Here is a 10,362-nt window from a genome sequence, read left to right on the forward strand (position 1 = left end):
TGTTGTTTTTTGTTTTTTTTAATCAGACATGGGTTAATGAAAAAAATGGTTATAGTCTGCTTTCAGCTGGATAAAAAACGCCTGCTGAAACAGATATGACTGTCAAAGGTTGGAGCAAGTCCTCCAGTAAGAATTCTGCTTAAATTTACAGCATCGTGCCTTTTAAGACAGACTATGGCATTGGAGACCAGAAAGCTCCTCTCAGCACTGTCTGCTTGGCTTTGCTGGCTGCTGACACCGGCAGATATGTCAGCTGAGTGACTCAAACCCAAGGGCAAAAGAGCTGTGGATTAACCCTGACACATAAAACATTAAAACGTGTCTTTAAACCATCACAAACTCACTCTGAATCAGGAAAAATAAAATCTGTAGAAAATGATTTCATTTCGAGAATGTTATGTGCTTGTAAAGTCGTGCCTGTCCACATGGGGGTACTGTTGTACCAATATCACCTTGCGCTCTCTGGAGAAGGCCCACTGTTACTCTGGATTTTCCAGCTCATTGAAATTATCCATCTGCTCAGTAACCCACACCCTGCGATTCTTCTCTCCACTAGCACTAGTAGCCGGTCCACATTCACCACTAAACGAATGAGACAAGGGAGGTGAGGTAGAAGAGAGGGCTGAGAGATGAACAGATGGGCAAAGCTGGTCCTTTGGCCTGGACATCCGTCCATCTCTTTGCTCAATGCTCTAATGTATGCTTTGTAAATCTGGCCATTGAAGTTATGGGTTAATGGGAGGATTTTTTCCCCCCTTTTTAATGCGTGACATGAAGGTCAGAAATAAGAAGTGTGACAATGGTCCTGCACATTTGTTATAGCAGACTTCAGATCATAGAAGAAGTGCAGTGAAAAAAGATTGAGTCACACCTCAGTTTAAACATATCACTGTCTTCACGACTCCTCCTTGTGTGAATGTGTGATGCAGAGAAAAAGGAAACACTTAACAATGTCAACATTTGTGGAACCATTTTCTACTTTCAATGTAGAATGTCAGACTACAGCAAACTGAGCTGGAAGAGAGGAGCACACCTTTCACACACACACAAGTGTAAACATGCAAACACATTGATTCTACCCTGATTTTAAACTCAAGGAACAGCACAAGCTCTGTGATCCAGGAACTGAGAGCAAAAGTTTACAGCTGTGTAGAAAAAGTCCTCGTGGCAGCACTTTGGAGGGCAGGCTTGCATTTTGATATCTTTATTTTCATGTGAAAAAGTCGTGTATTAGGAGAAAGGAGTGCAGGAGGGGGAGAAGCTGCTGTTTGGTGAGGGCTGCTGAGGCTGTCAGAGTAGGTTTCATCTTTGTACTCAGACACCAGCCTTCCCACCATGTGAGTGTTTACCTCAGGAGGGTCTTTAAAGCCTCTGAACAGTGTCTAATGTGTGAGCCGGAGTTGATGTGCTGCTGCTTAACTGTTGTGTGTTTTCCTCCATTTGCACAGAGCCGTGAACAAGAGCCCCTAAGCAGAAGAGCCATGTAAATGACAGCCTTTGGAGACAGGGATGATACAATCATTACGAGTGTTGACACATCGACAGCGAGGAGATCATTGTGGCGAGGGCTTTGTTGTTGCCTAAGAGACAAGCAAGGGCTGAAGGCAACAGATGCAGAGGCTGTGAGGGAGGGAGGGGTGGGGGGGTAAAAAGCATCCAGGTAGGAAAGAACCTATTGAGGCTCATCATGTCAGAGCTTAGCCCTGCTGCACCCTGCAGAGGATAAAGGCCAAACGCTCTGTCTATCATTCCCTCCACACTTTCTAATGTCCTAGCCAGGCACTGATCACACAGCCCTGGGGGCTCCCTGCTAATGATGCTCCTCCGATGATGCTGATGATCACCGCTATTGGAAAAGAAACAGGCCATCTATACTGAAAGGTTGCCATGGCAACCCACTGCGACCCCTTCAGTGCAAATCACAGGGCTGGTGGAACAAAGGTTTATGTAACACACATTGGCGACGCGTCTTTTCACACATGCCTCCGTTTAGGTTCCCTTTTATTACACAGATCACACAAAATATACCAATGAATGAAGGAGATGAGTAAAGAGGAATAAAGCTCATTCTGTCTGCTCCTGTGCTCTTGAGCAAGGCCAGTTACTGTGTAGCTGCTCTCTGTCCAACACCAAAAAACAAGCTTAGAAATCAGCTATAACAGCTTGTTAATGATACTGAAATACCACCTTTTTGAACATAGATAAAAGGTAAGATGATTTCTATGATGTCCTCCCATCATAATGAGACAACTTCTCTGTGTTAAGTCATTTCCCTGTGCTCCTTAAGACTCCTACAAGCGTGCGACTCCTGAGGCCTATTACTCTAAATGATGAGTCACAGTTCTGCTGGCTGATTTCTCTGAAATGCAGGGGGATGATGGTGGTGGAGGGGTGGGGTTGGTGGTGGGAGGGAGTTGGGGGGGGGGGGGGGGCTGTGTGTGTCAAGGGTAATTGCTCTGCATGCAAGATGGGGGTGAGAGAGCACCGGAGCTGACACGCTCCACTTCCCTCAACATAGTGATAGGAAGTGTCATTTGGCACTTTGAAAACGTACCACCACTGAGATCTACAGTATAAGTCTGCCACTCTCTGCTCCCACCTCCCACTCATTTTCTGTGAATCTCCCTCTCTCTCTCTCTTTCTTTCTTTCTTTCTTTCTCTGTGTGTGTGTGTGTGTGTGTCTCTTTCTTCCCTGGTTGCCTCTTCCTCTCTCTTCCTAGCTGCCCGCTCCTGTCAGCTCACTACGCTTGACTGCTCTCATCTTCCACGCAAACGTCTTGTGGTATGACAGTCATGTAAGCGAGTGGCTGCGAACCACAAAGGGGATCTCTGTCTTCTCTCTGAGTCTTCTTGGCGATAACCTCGGCCGAGGTGTGGCCACCTGTCTCGACACACGAGGCCCTTGCTCAGCCTGCCTGCCTGCCTGTCATCTGCCTGTCCTATTCGTCCTGTTTGCGCTTCATGAAATATTTGGATACAATATTATTAGAGGCGAGGGAAGAAAGCCAAGTCTTTCGACCTGAAATGCACTCCTCTGTTATAATGCCTCCCTTCCTGGTGCAAGCCAAATTCAGACATCAACTGTAATTAAATGAATCCACTGAGTTGGGTGGGAGCATGAATCACAATCTTCTCCTCTGCACTGAAGGCTGTCAGTACTTGTAGTTTCATATTTTTATGAAGTCTGACCTTTGTTTGGCAAACTGCCTATTATTACTGAAAAAAGAAGTCATATTCCCCATTAACCATCATAAAGGGACACTCAGGAAAACTATAACTGCACTTCCATGAAGTTTGAAGAATTGTGAGAAAAAGAATAAATCAAAATCAAAGCAAGATATTGTGAATTTGAGTCCTTAGTATGAGTCAAGTTACAACCTTCAGCAACGCAATACATTAGCTTCTTTCACTAGCCTCATTTAAGATCATTTAAGTTCATTTAAGTTTATTTTGTTAAATCAAACCCAGATACTATTTATAGTTGCCATTCAGTGTGTTTACATTCTTTACCTCTCTGAATCATAGTTTTCATTTTGAGTGGCAGAGTCATTCCGCTTGTTCTCCCACAGCCATATGACAGCTATATTAGGAACATATCCTTCCACTGCTAGTTCAGTACTGCTCTTTCAACTACCGAAACAACGAAGAAGCCACATAAAACACAAAGTACGTACTTGTCTCTGTGCTCATAGCTAACCACAATCATCCAAGAAGAATTTGTTTTTGGCAACAAGAGGGAGGGTTGGGAAGGTTTCTTTGGAAATGTAATATGTTACAGATTACTAGTTACTCTATTTAAAATGTAATAACTCATTTCACTTCATTAATCAAAGTAATGTAACTTATTACATTTGATACTAATTTTCTAACAAGTGTTTTCAGCTGTTAGAGTAAGTGTACCTATTAAGCACCAAAATCTAAGTTCAGCTGTTTTTCATGAATACTGACATGATTTATAAGAGAGATCATTTCTTGTAAAGTAAGATTTATCTCTCATTTGATGTATGAATGTATGAATTTGGAATATAAAATAATGATATATGAAAAAAGTCAAAAGTCTAGCATGGGTATAATTGTTACTGTGATACAATTTAGGCTTATGAGTGCTCCAAATAAGCCCACATTATGATATAGTCACAAAATATAAAAAAATATTGATTATAAAGAATTAAAAACAGCTATATGTGTATTTAGTAACATATTAAATATTTAAAAAAGGAATTTAAAAACCCTCCTAGGCAAAATTTTAAAGGTCTGACTTCAGATGTAACCCCCTTTGTAATCATTAACATTTTCATAAGTAACCATCATTTAATTATTTATTGTATTACATATTTTAAATGACGTAATGATGTTACATGTAACTAGTTACTCCCCAACACTGACAAGAGGGAGTGTCTACACTGAGCTACTAGATGACAAGTTGCAGTCTGCTTCTCATAGAGACAAACTTTATTATGCCTTGCTGTTATACTGATACTACCCGCAGTGATACTACCCGCCGTATGCAGCATGTCATATTGTAGCTGAAATTTTTTTTGACTGCCTTCATTAGCCAAACAAACTGTGAGTTTACTCGGCTGCTCTGTAAATAGATACACCAGTTGCTCCTCTGTTATATTTCTGACAAAGTAGCTGCTCAATGTGCATTTGCTGTCATATTCAACCACAGTAACCACAGATTTTCCAGGTCAGCCAGGATTACAACCTATAAAGCCCTCATCTCTTAAACTCCATGCCCCTGTTGATCATGCAGGATTTCTTTAAAGATCGTTCATGTCTCAAAGCCAACCGGAGATAACCTTGATAACATCAACAAGGGTATTTTCTCTAACTTTATAAAGAAGAGGACATTAGAGAGATTTGTACAGCCTGTATAGTACCAGTCATGATGAGTTAACTGACCTTTATGTGTAAAATCGGTGGGGTGCCCCTTCAAATTGACGTTATAAATATTTTAGCTGAAATCTGAAACCAGGAATCCTCATATCGTGGTTGTGTTGCCTGAAGTAAAACTGGCTTGAAAGTGTCAGACAGACCTGTAGCTGCTGTAGCACGGTAGCCAGACTGAAAACAAGACTTTTTCTTCTTCTTCTTGGCTGCTATGGAGCAAAAAGCCAAACTGGCTAATGTTTAAACCACCCGGCTCACTCAGTGAAACCACAGAGTCTAGTGGTCTGGGATGGGGCTCATGACAGAATATAGAATAGTGTTCAAGGTGTAAAAAACATAGAAGACCCCACTCCCACCACACACGCACGCACACATACCCCCCCCACCACCACCACCACCTTTCCACCCTTACACCCCTCTTCCATCTCTCCATCCCTGTCCCCACCAGTCCCTGCCACCCCTTCATCCACTAGGCCCCCACCCCCTAAACAAACTCACACACATGCTGAAAGATGAATGTCCAACAAATGGAGGCAAGAGGTGAGTGAGGGCCCCGTATGAGAGGTGTATTGTGCAGCCGGGGCCTCCACCCCCCCCCTTGGAGGCCAGTAATCAAGGGGGCCCAGTCGGCAGGGCCAGGGGGGTCGGGGTTGGCGGCTGAGGGGGAGGAGGTTGCTGTCTCACTAGGATGTTATTTATTGGCCTACTTTGAATCTCCTGCTGCCTCCTGCACTCCCTGTCACTCCCATTGATCTTGTCCTGATCCGCCCCCACGGATGGCTCTACATACCCCCCCCCACACCCCCCCTGTTTCCTCTGATGATATATACTGTATAAAAAGCCTTCTGTTATGTCCACAGGGAACTGAGAAGGTGCTCACTTTAGCCCATTTGCCTACAAGCGATGTGTATATTTAGGGTTATTAAAGGTGAGTCATTGGATCAGCTCTACTCACTCTGCACAATTGAGTGTGTGAATATAACATCAAAATATAGATGTAGGTTCAGAAATGTTGGGAAATGTTTATTGCCTGCAGTTGCTGGCTTGTTTGCACACTTAAGGGTATGATTATAGTGAGCTGCAATGGTGGTATCTAACATTGTGGCAAAAATGAGGAAATATGGGGGGGCCAATGGGTTTAAGGTGCCAATCATGCCAGCATGCCTGGTTCCAGTCTGGCAAGGGACCTCTGCTGCATGAATTCCCTATCTCTCTGTCTGCCCTCCATATCTCTCTAGTGTGAAATCTCTAATAAAGGTATAAAAATCCAATTATTAAAAAAAAAGATGGAGATATTGTAACTGTAATGGATAGCTGAAAATGACTCACAAGTTAGGAGCCGTACCACGAGAAAAATCTGTCTTACACGTTGCATTTTTAACAACAAATGTCTTGATGACTTTTTGTAAAAGCAGTAACAATGAATGAAGACTGGTTAATTTAATTAGATGTATGAATACAAGGCTGTTTTAAACACCAGCGCTCAATTTATATGATTAATTATAAAAGTCTACGGTCGTGTTTAGCTGCTCTGTGAGGCTGTAGTTAGGATCAGTGGTGCCTCAAGCTAAATGTTAATGGTAGCATGCTAATATGCTTATAATGACACAAACGTGCTGATGTGTAGGTGTAATGTTAATAGCTTAGCTTGGAGTTTTAGTATGCTAACATTTGCTAATCGGCTGTTAAAATACAAAGTAAATCTCAAGTTGGTGGAAATGTAATTTTTGTCCTATTGGACATATGAAGATTATGACCGGATGATAGTGCTAGATGGAAAGTTCATTGGTGACCAAAGTTAATCCTGTTCATCCTTACAGGGATATTAGTGTGTTTACTAAGTGACATAGCGATTCATCTAGTTATCGAGACATTTCACTCTGAAACCACAAATGTCAGCCCTAATGTGTGGACAAGAGGGGTCAGGAGATTTCCAAATTCATAAGGATACATCATTTGAAAACATTGATTTCTGTGCCAAAGTTTGTCCCAATCCATGAAATGAATACAGAGATTTTTCACTGAATAAGTGAAAAAACTTTACCTGCTGGTAGTGGTAGAGGAAAAATCTTAGGGATCACCAAAGGCAATAGCATTCCTCTTCTGGGCACCATGAATAACTGTATCACATTTAATAGCATTCCATCACTAATTTCACTAAACAACAAAAAATATCAACCTCATTGTGGCACCAAAAGAAAAAATCAGAATATTAACAGAAAAAATACATCCACTGGGGACTATGAAAAATGTCATGGCAGTCAATTCAGTCTGGATCAAAGTGGTGGACTAACCAAAGAGACAGACACTCAAAAACTCAAAAGTATAGTTCAAGTGCAAACAAAAAATGGCCAGATTGGCCTTCCCTAAGCATAAGTTTATACACCCCTCCAGATTCTTGATGCCCATTATTTTTAAATAGATTTCCAGTCAAACAAGTGAAATTACAAATTATTGTCAGATTCTTGGCATTTATATGGAATTTGCATTTGTAGCTTTCCACCTCCAAGTGTATCAGTTAAGGTTTGAATTGACTTTAAATTGATTTGGATGTTTAGTAAAGATTTGCTGCATGCACTTAATGTATGGCTTTTATCACTATCTACCCTGCACATGAATGTAGAAATCCCAGCAGGTCACCTCTGTGTGGTTTATTCCTTTCCTCTATACGCGTGCTCGGTACATGATAGATATTTTTTTAGTGGAATGTTGGGCAATGCCTGGAATGTCCCAACCATGATAGAAAACATGTGTGTTAGATGAGGAGGTTGGTTTGCGGGAGATAATGGAATTCCCTGTCACATGTATGCCTTGGGGGCCTCCACTCAGACATCTCAGGTATAACACATGGATCAGCTCCCTTTGCTCCATAAACCACCAAAGCCACCTTGCCAGTGTGCACTCTTCTGTGTAAACGTCAGGGGCTTCACTTATGCACTACACCTTTCTCGACATACAGTAAACACACGCTCGAAATACACACATTCCAGCCACAAATACTTGTGAAATACAACATTGATTCCGAGCGTTGCAGAGGAACAGGGGTCATTAATCTGAGTGTTGTTATTCTGGTCTAACCTCATCCGCAAATCCCTCCCCGCCCCCCCTGGACAGCCACTAGTCAGAGGATTCAGACATGCAGACAAACTATCTAATAACATACCTGCTTCAAAATACACGAAAGGCATGCACGAACAGTCAAAAGGTTTCAGGCTAGGTGTGGTTCATGCTGAGGCACACATTAGGAATCAGCTATTTTTTGACTTTTTAGCCAAATTAGGGTTGTGGCTCTAGGGAAGGCATTATTGGTAGAACCACCACTTTAGTCCTGACAAAAATAGAAACAGAAATGTCCTGACAGGAAAATTTCCCTACAGGAATATCTCACCAACTATTGGATGGATTACCATGAAATGTGCTACAGACATTCATGGCTTCCAAAGGATTAATCCTATGAACTTTGGTCATCCTCTGAGTTTTCCTCTTGCGCCAACATAAGGTTGACATTTTTGTTTTGTATTTGATTTTTTCCGCAACTATTACCAGGTGAATTGACACAAAATATTAAATATGACATTTTCTCTTGTGCCACTTTGAGGTTGATTTAATGTGGTACATACATTCATAAGTCTGATAATCCTTTAGCGTGTCATCCAGCACCATCATTAGCTAAAACATTTTGTCATCAACATTTTCATTGTGAGTATATTAGCATGCTGACTCTCGCACCAATTTGTAGCTTGACAGAGTGGCTAGCATGACTGTAAACACTTAACCTTGTTTAATCATCGTTTTGCAAGCATTAATGACCAACAATGACATTATATTATTATTATTATTATTATTATGTACCCTCACATCTACAGCTCGCACTAATGTAACTACTACTGTGTGCTTTATTGGAATCAATACATAGCCACTTCGCTACCGAGGCCCTTTTGGATTTGACAGTGTTTCTGTGCATGGTATTATAGCAGATCCATAATGTACTCGATCACCCATGGCTGTTGTTTGGCAGAGGCCAAGGCTAATGCTGGGCTGCATTGCAATGTGCAGGAGCTGCCGTGGTGCCCACTACTTCCAGCCTGTGAGCACGTCGATAACGAGCAGCAGCCTCTCTGACAGAATCGTTTACTGCCTGGAGGGCTTGGAGACGAAAGTGGAGTGTGCATGCCTGCCTCTAACCTACTTAAGCCTCACGCTGCACAAATGGAAGTGTTGATATGCAACATGAGATGTCCTGGTGGATTCCTGCCTGCAAGTAGACTGACCAGAATAAATGTGTGAGATTAATGCCAGAGGAAGTACTGGTGGTGTTGCTGTGCATGTGTATGTGAATGGCTGTGGCTGTGTTTTCTTTATTCACTGCTTATGTCAGCATGTGAGATTAGAGGTAAATATTTAGCAGGAGTATCTTGTTGCAAAAATGACATTCTCAGGTTGTTCAGTCTAGGATACTGGTCAAAATGATGATCCAAATCAATTCCTCTCTCAGTTTGCACATGAGTGTAGTGTAAATGTGTGCAGGTATGAGAAAGAACAACATGCAGGTTTCTGTGAGAGGCAATTCTCAGTGGCTTGGGTGTGTTCTCCCGCTGCTGTCAGCTGAGGAGCTATAGCATAGTTTCAGTGACTCAAGTTGGCTCCTTAATTCTATTTGCCTCTCAGGGGAACCTCCCCCAAACCTCTCACACACATTTTTAGAGAGCTTTGTTGGATGTGTGGGGGAGGGTGGGGGGTCCATACTCCCATCTCCCACTGGGTCTGGACAAGACACATAAATCACACATACACACTTGCACGCACACACATACATACAAACACGCACAAGCACTGCTACGAATGTCAAAAGGCGATGGGGTCCAGTATCTAGGCCAGGGGCCTCTTCGCTCGCTTTAAATGTTGGAACGGGCTTAAAGTAAAGATGGGAGAGGTGGGGGTACAAAAGAAGAAGGGAAGGGGGAGGAGTGCTCGCTTTCAGCGATGCACAATATTGAACTATTTATATCTTTATTATTATTGGGGCCTTTCTGTGTGGAGTTTGAATGTTTTCCCTATGTCTGTGTGGGCTTCCTCCAGGTTTCCTCTTACAGTCCAAAGATATGCAGGTTGACACCCACGCATGAAGACATTTGATATATTAATTAATTAACTGATAGCCAACAGACAGGAAATTAATTGCCAACCATCTGTTCCCAATTTTTGTAAGGAAACAATTGCTTCTTTTGGAAATCCAGCATACATAGAATGTTTGAGTCCAGTATTTACTCTCCTTTGAGCTCTGTTTTGGTCTCAACCAACTCTTGAGAAGAATAGTTACTAGATGTTCCATTTTCTTCACCAGCTAGTCCCTCAGTTTGTGTGCTGTTTGGTGCTGGGCAGGCAGCATACAGTAGGAAGCATACACGGCTTGTTCACTGAAAACAGCCCTGAACTATAGTTTAAACATGCTATAAAGACAAAACAATG

The sequence above is a fragment of the Scomber japonicus genome, chromosome 9 (assembly GCF_027409825.1).
Source record: "Scomber japonicus isolate fScoJap1 chromosome 9, fScoJap1.pri, whole genome shotgun sequence".
NCBI lineage: Eukaryota > Metazoa > Chordata > Actinopteri > Scombriformes > Scombridae > Scomber > Scomber japonicus.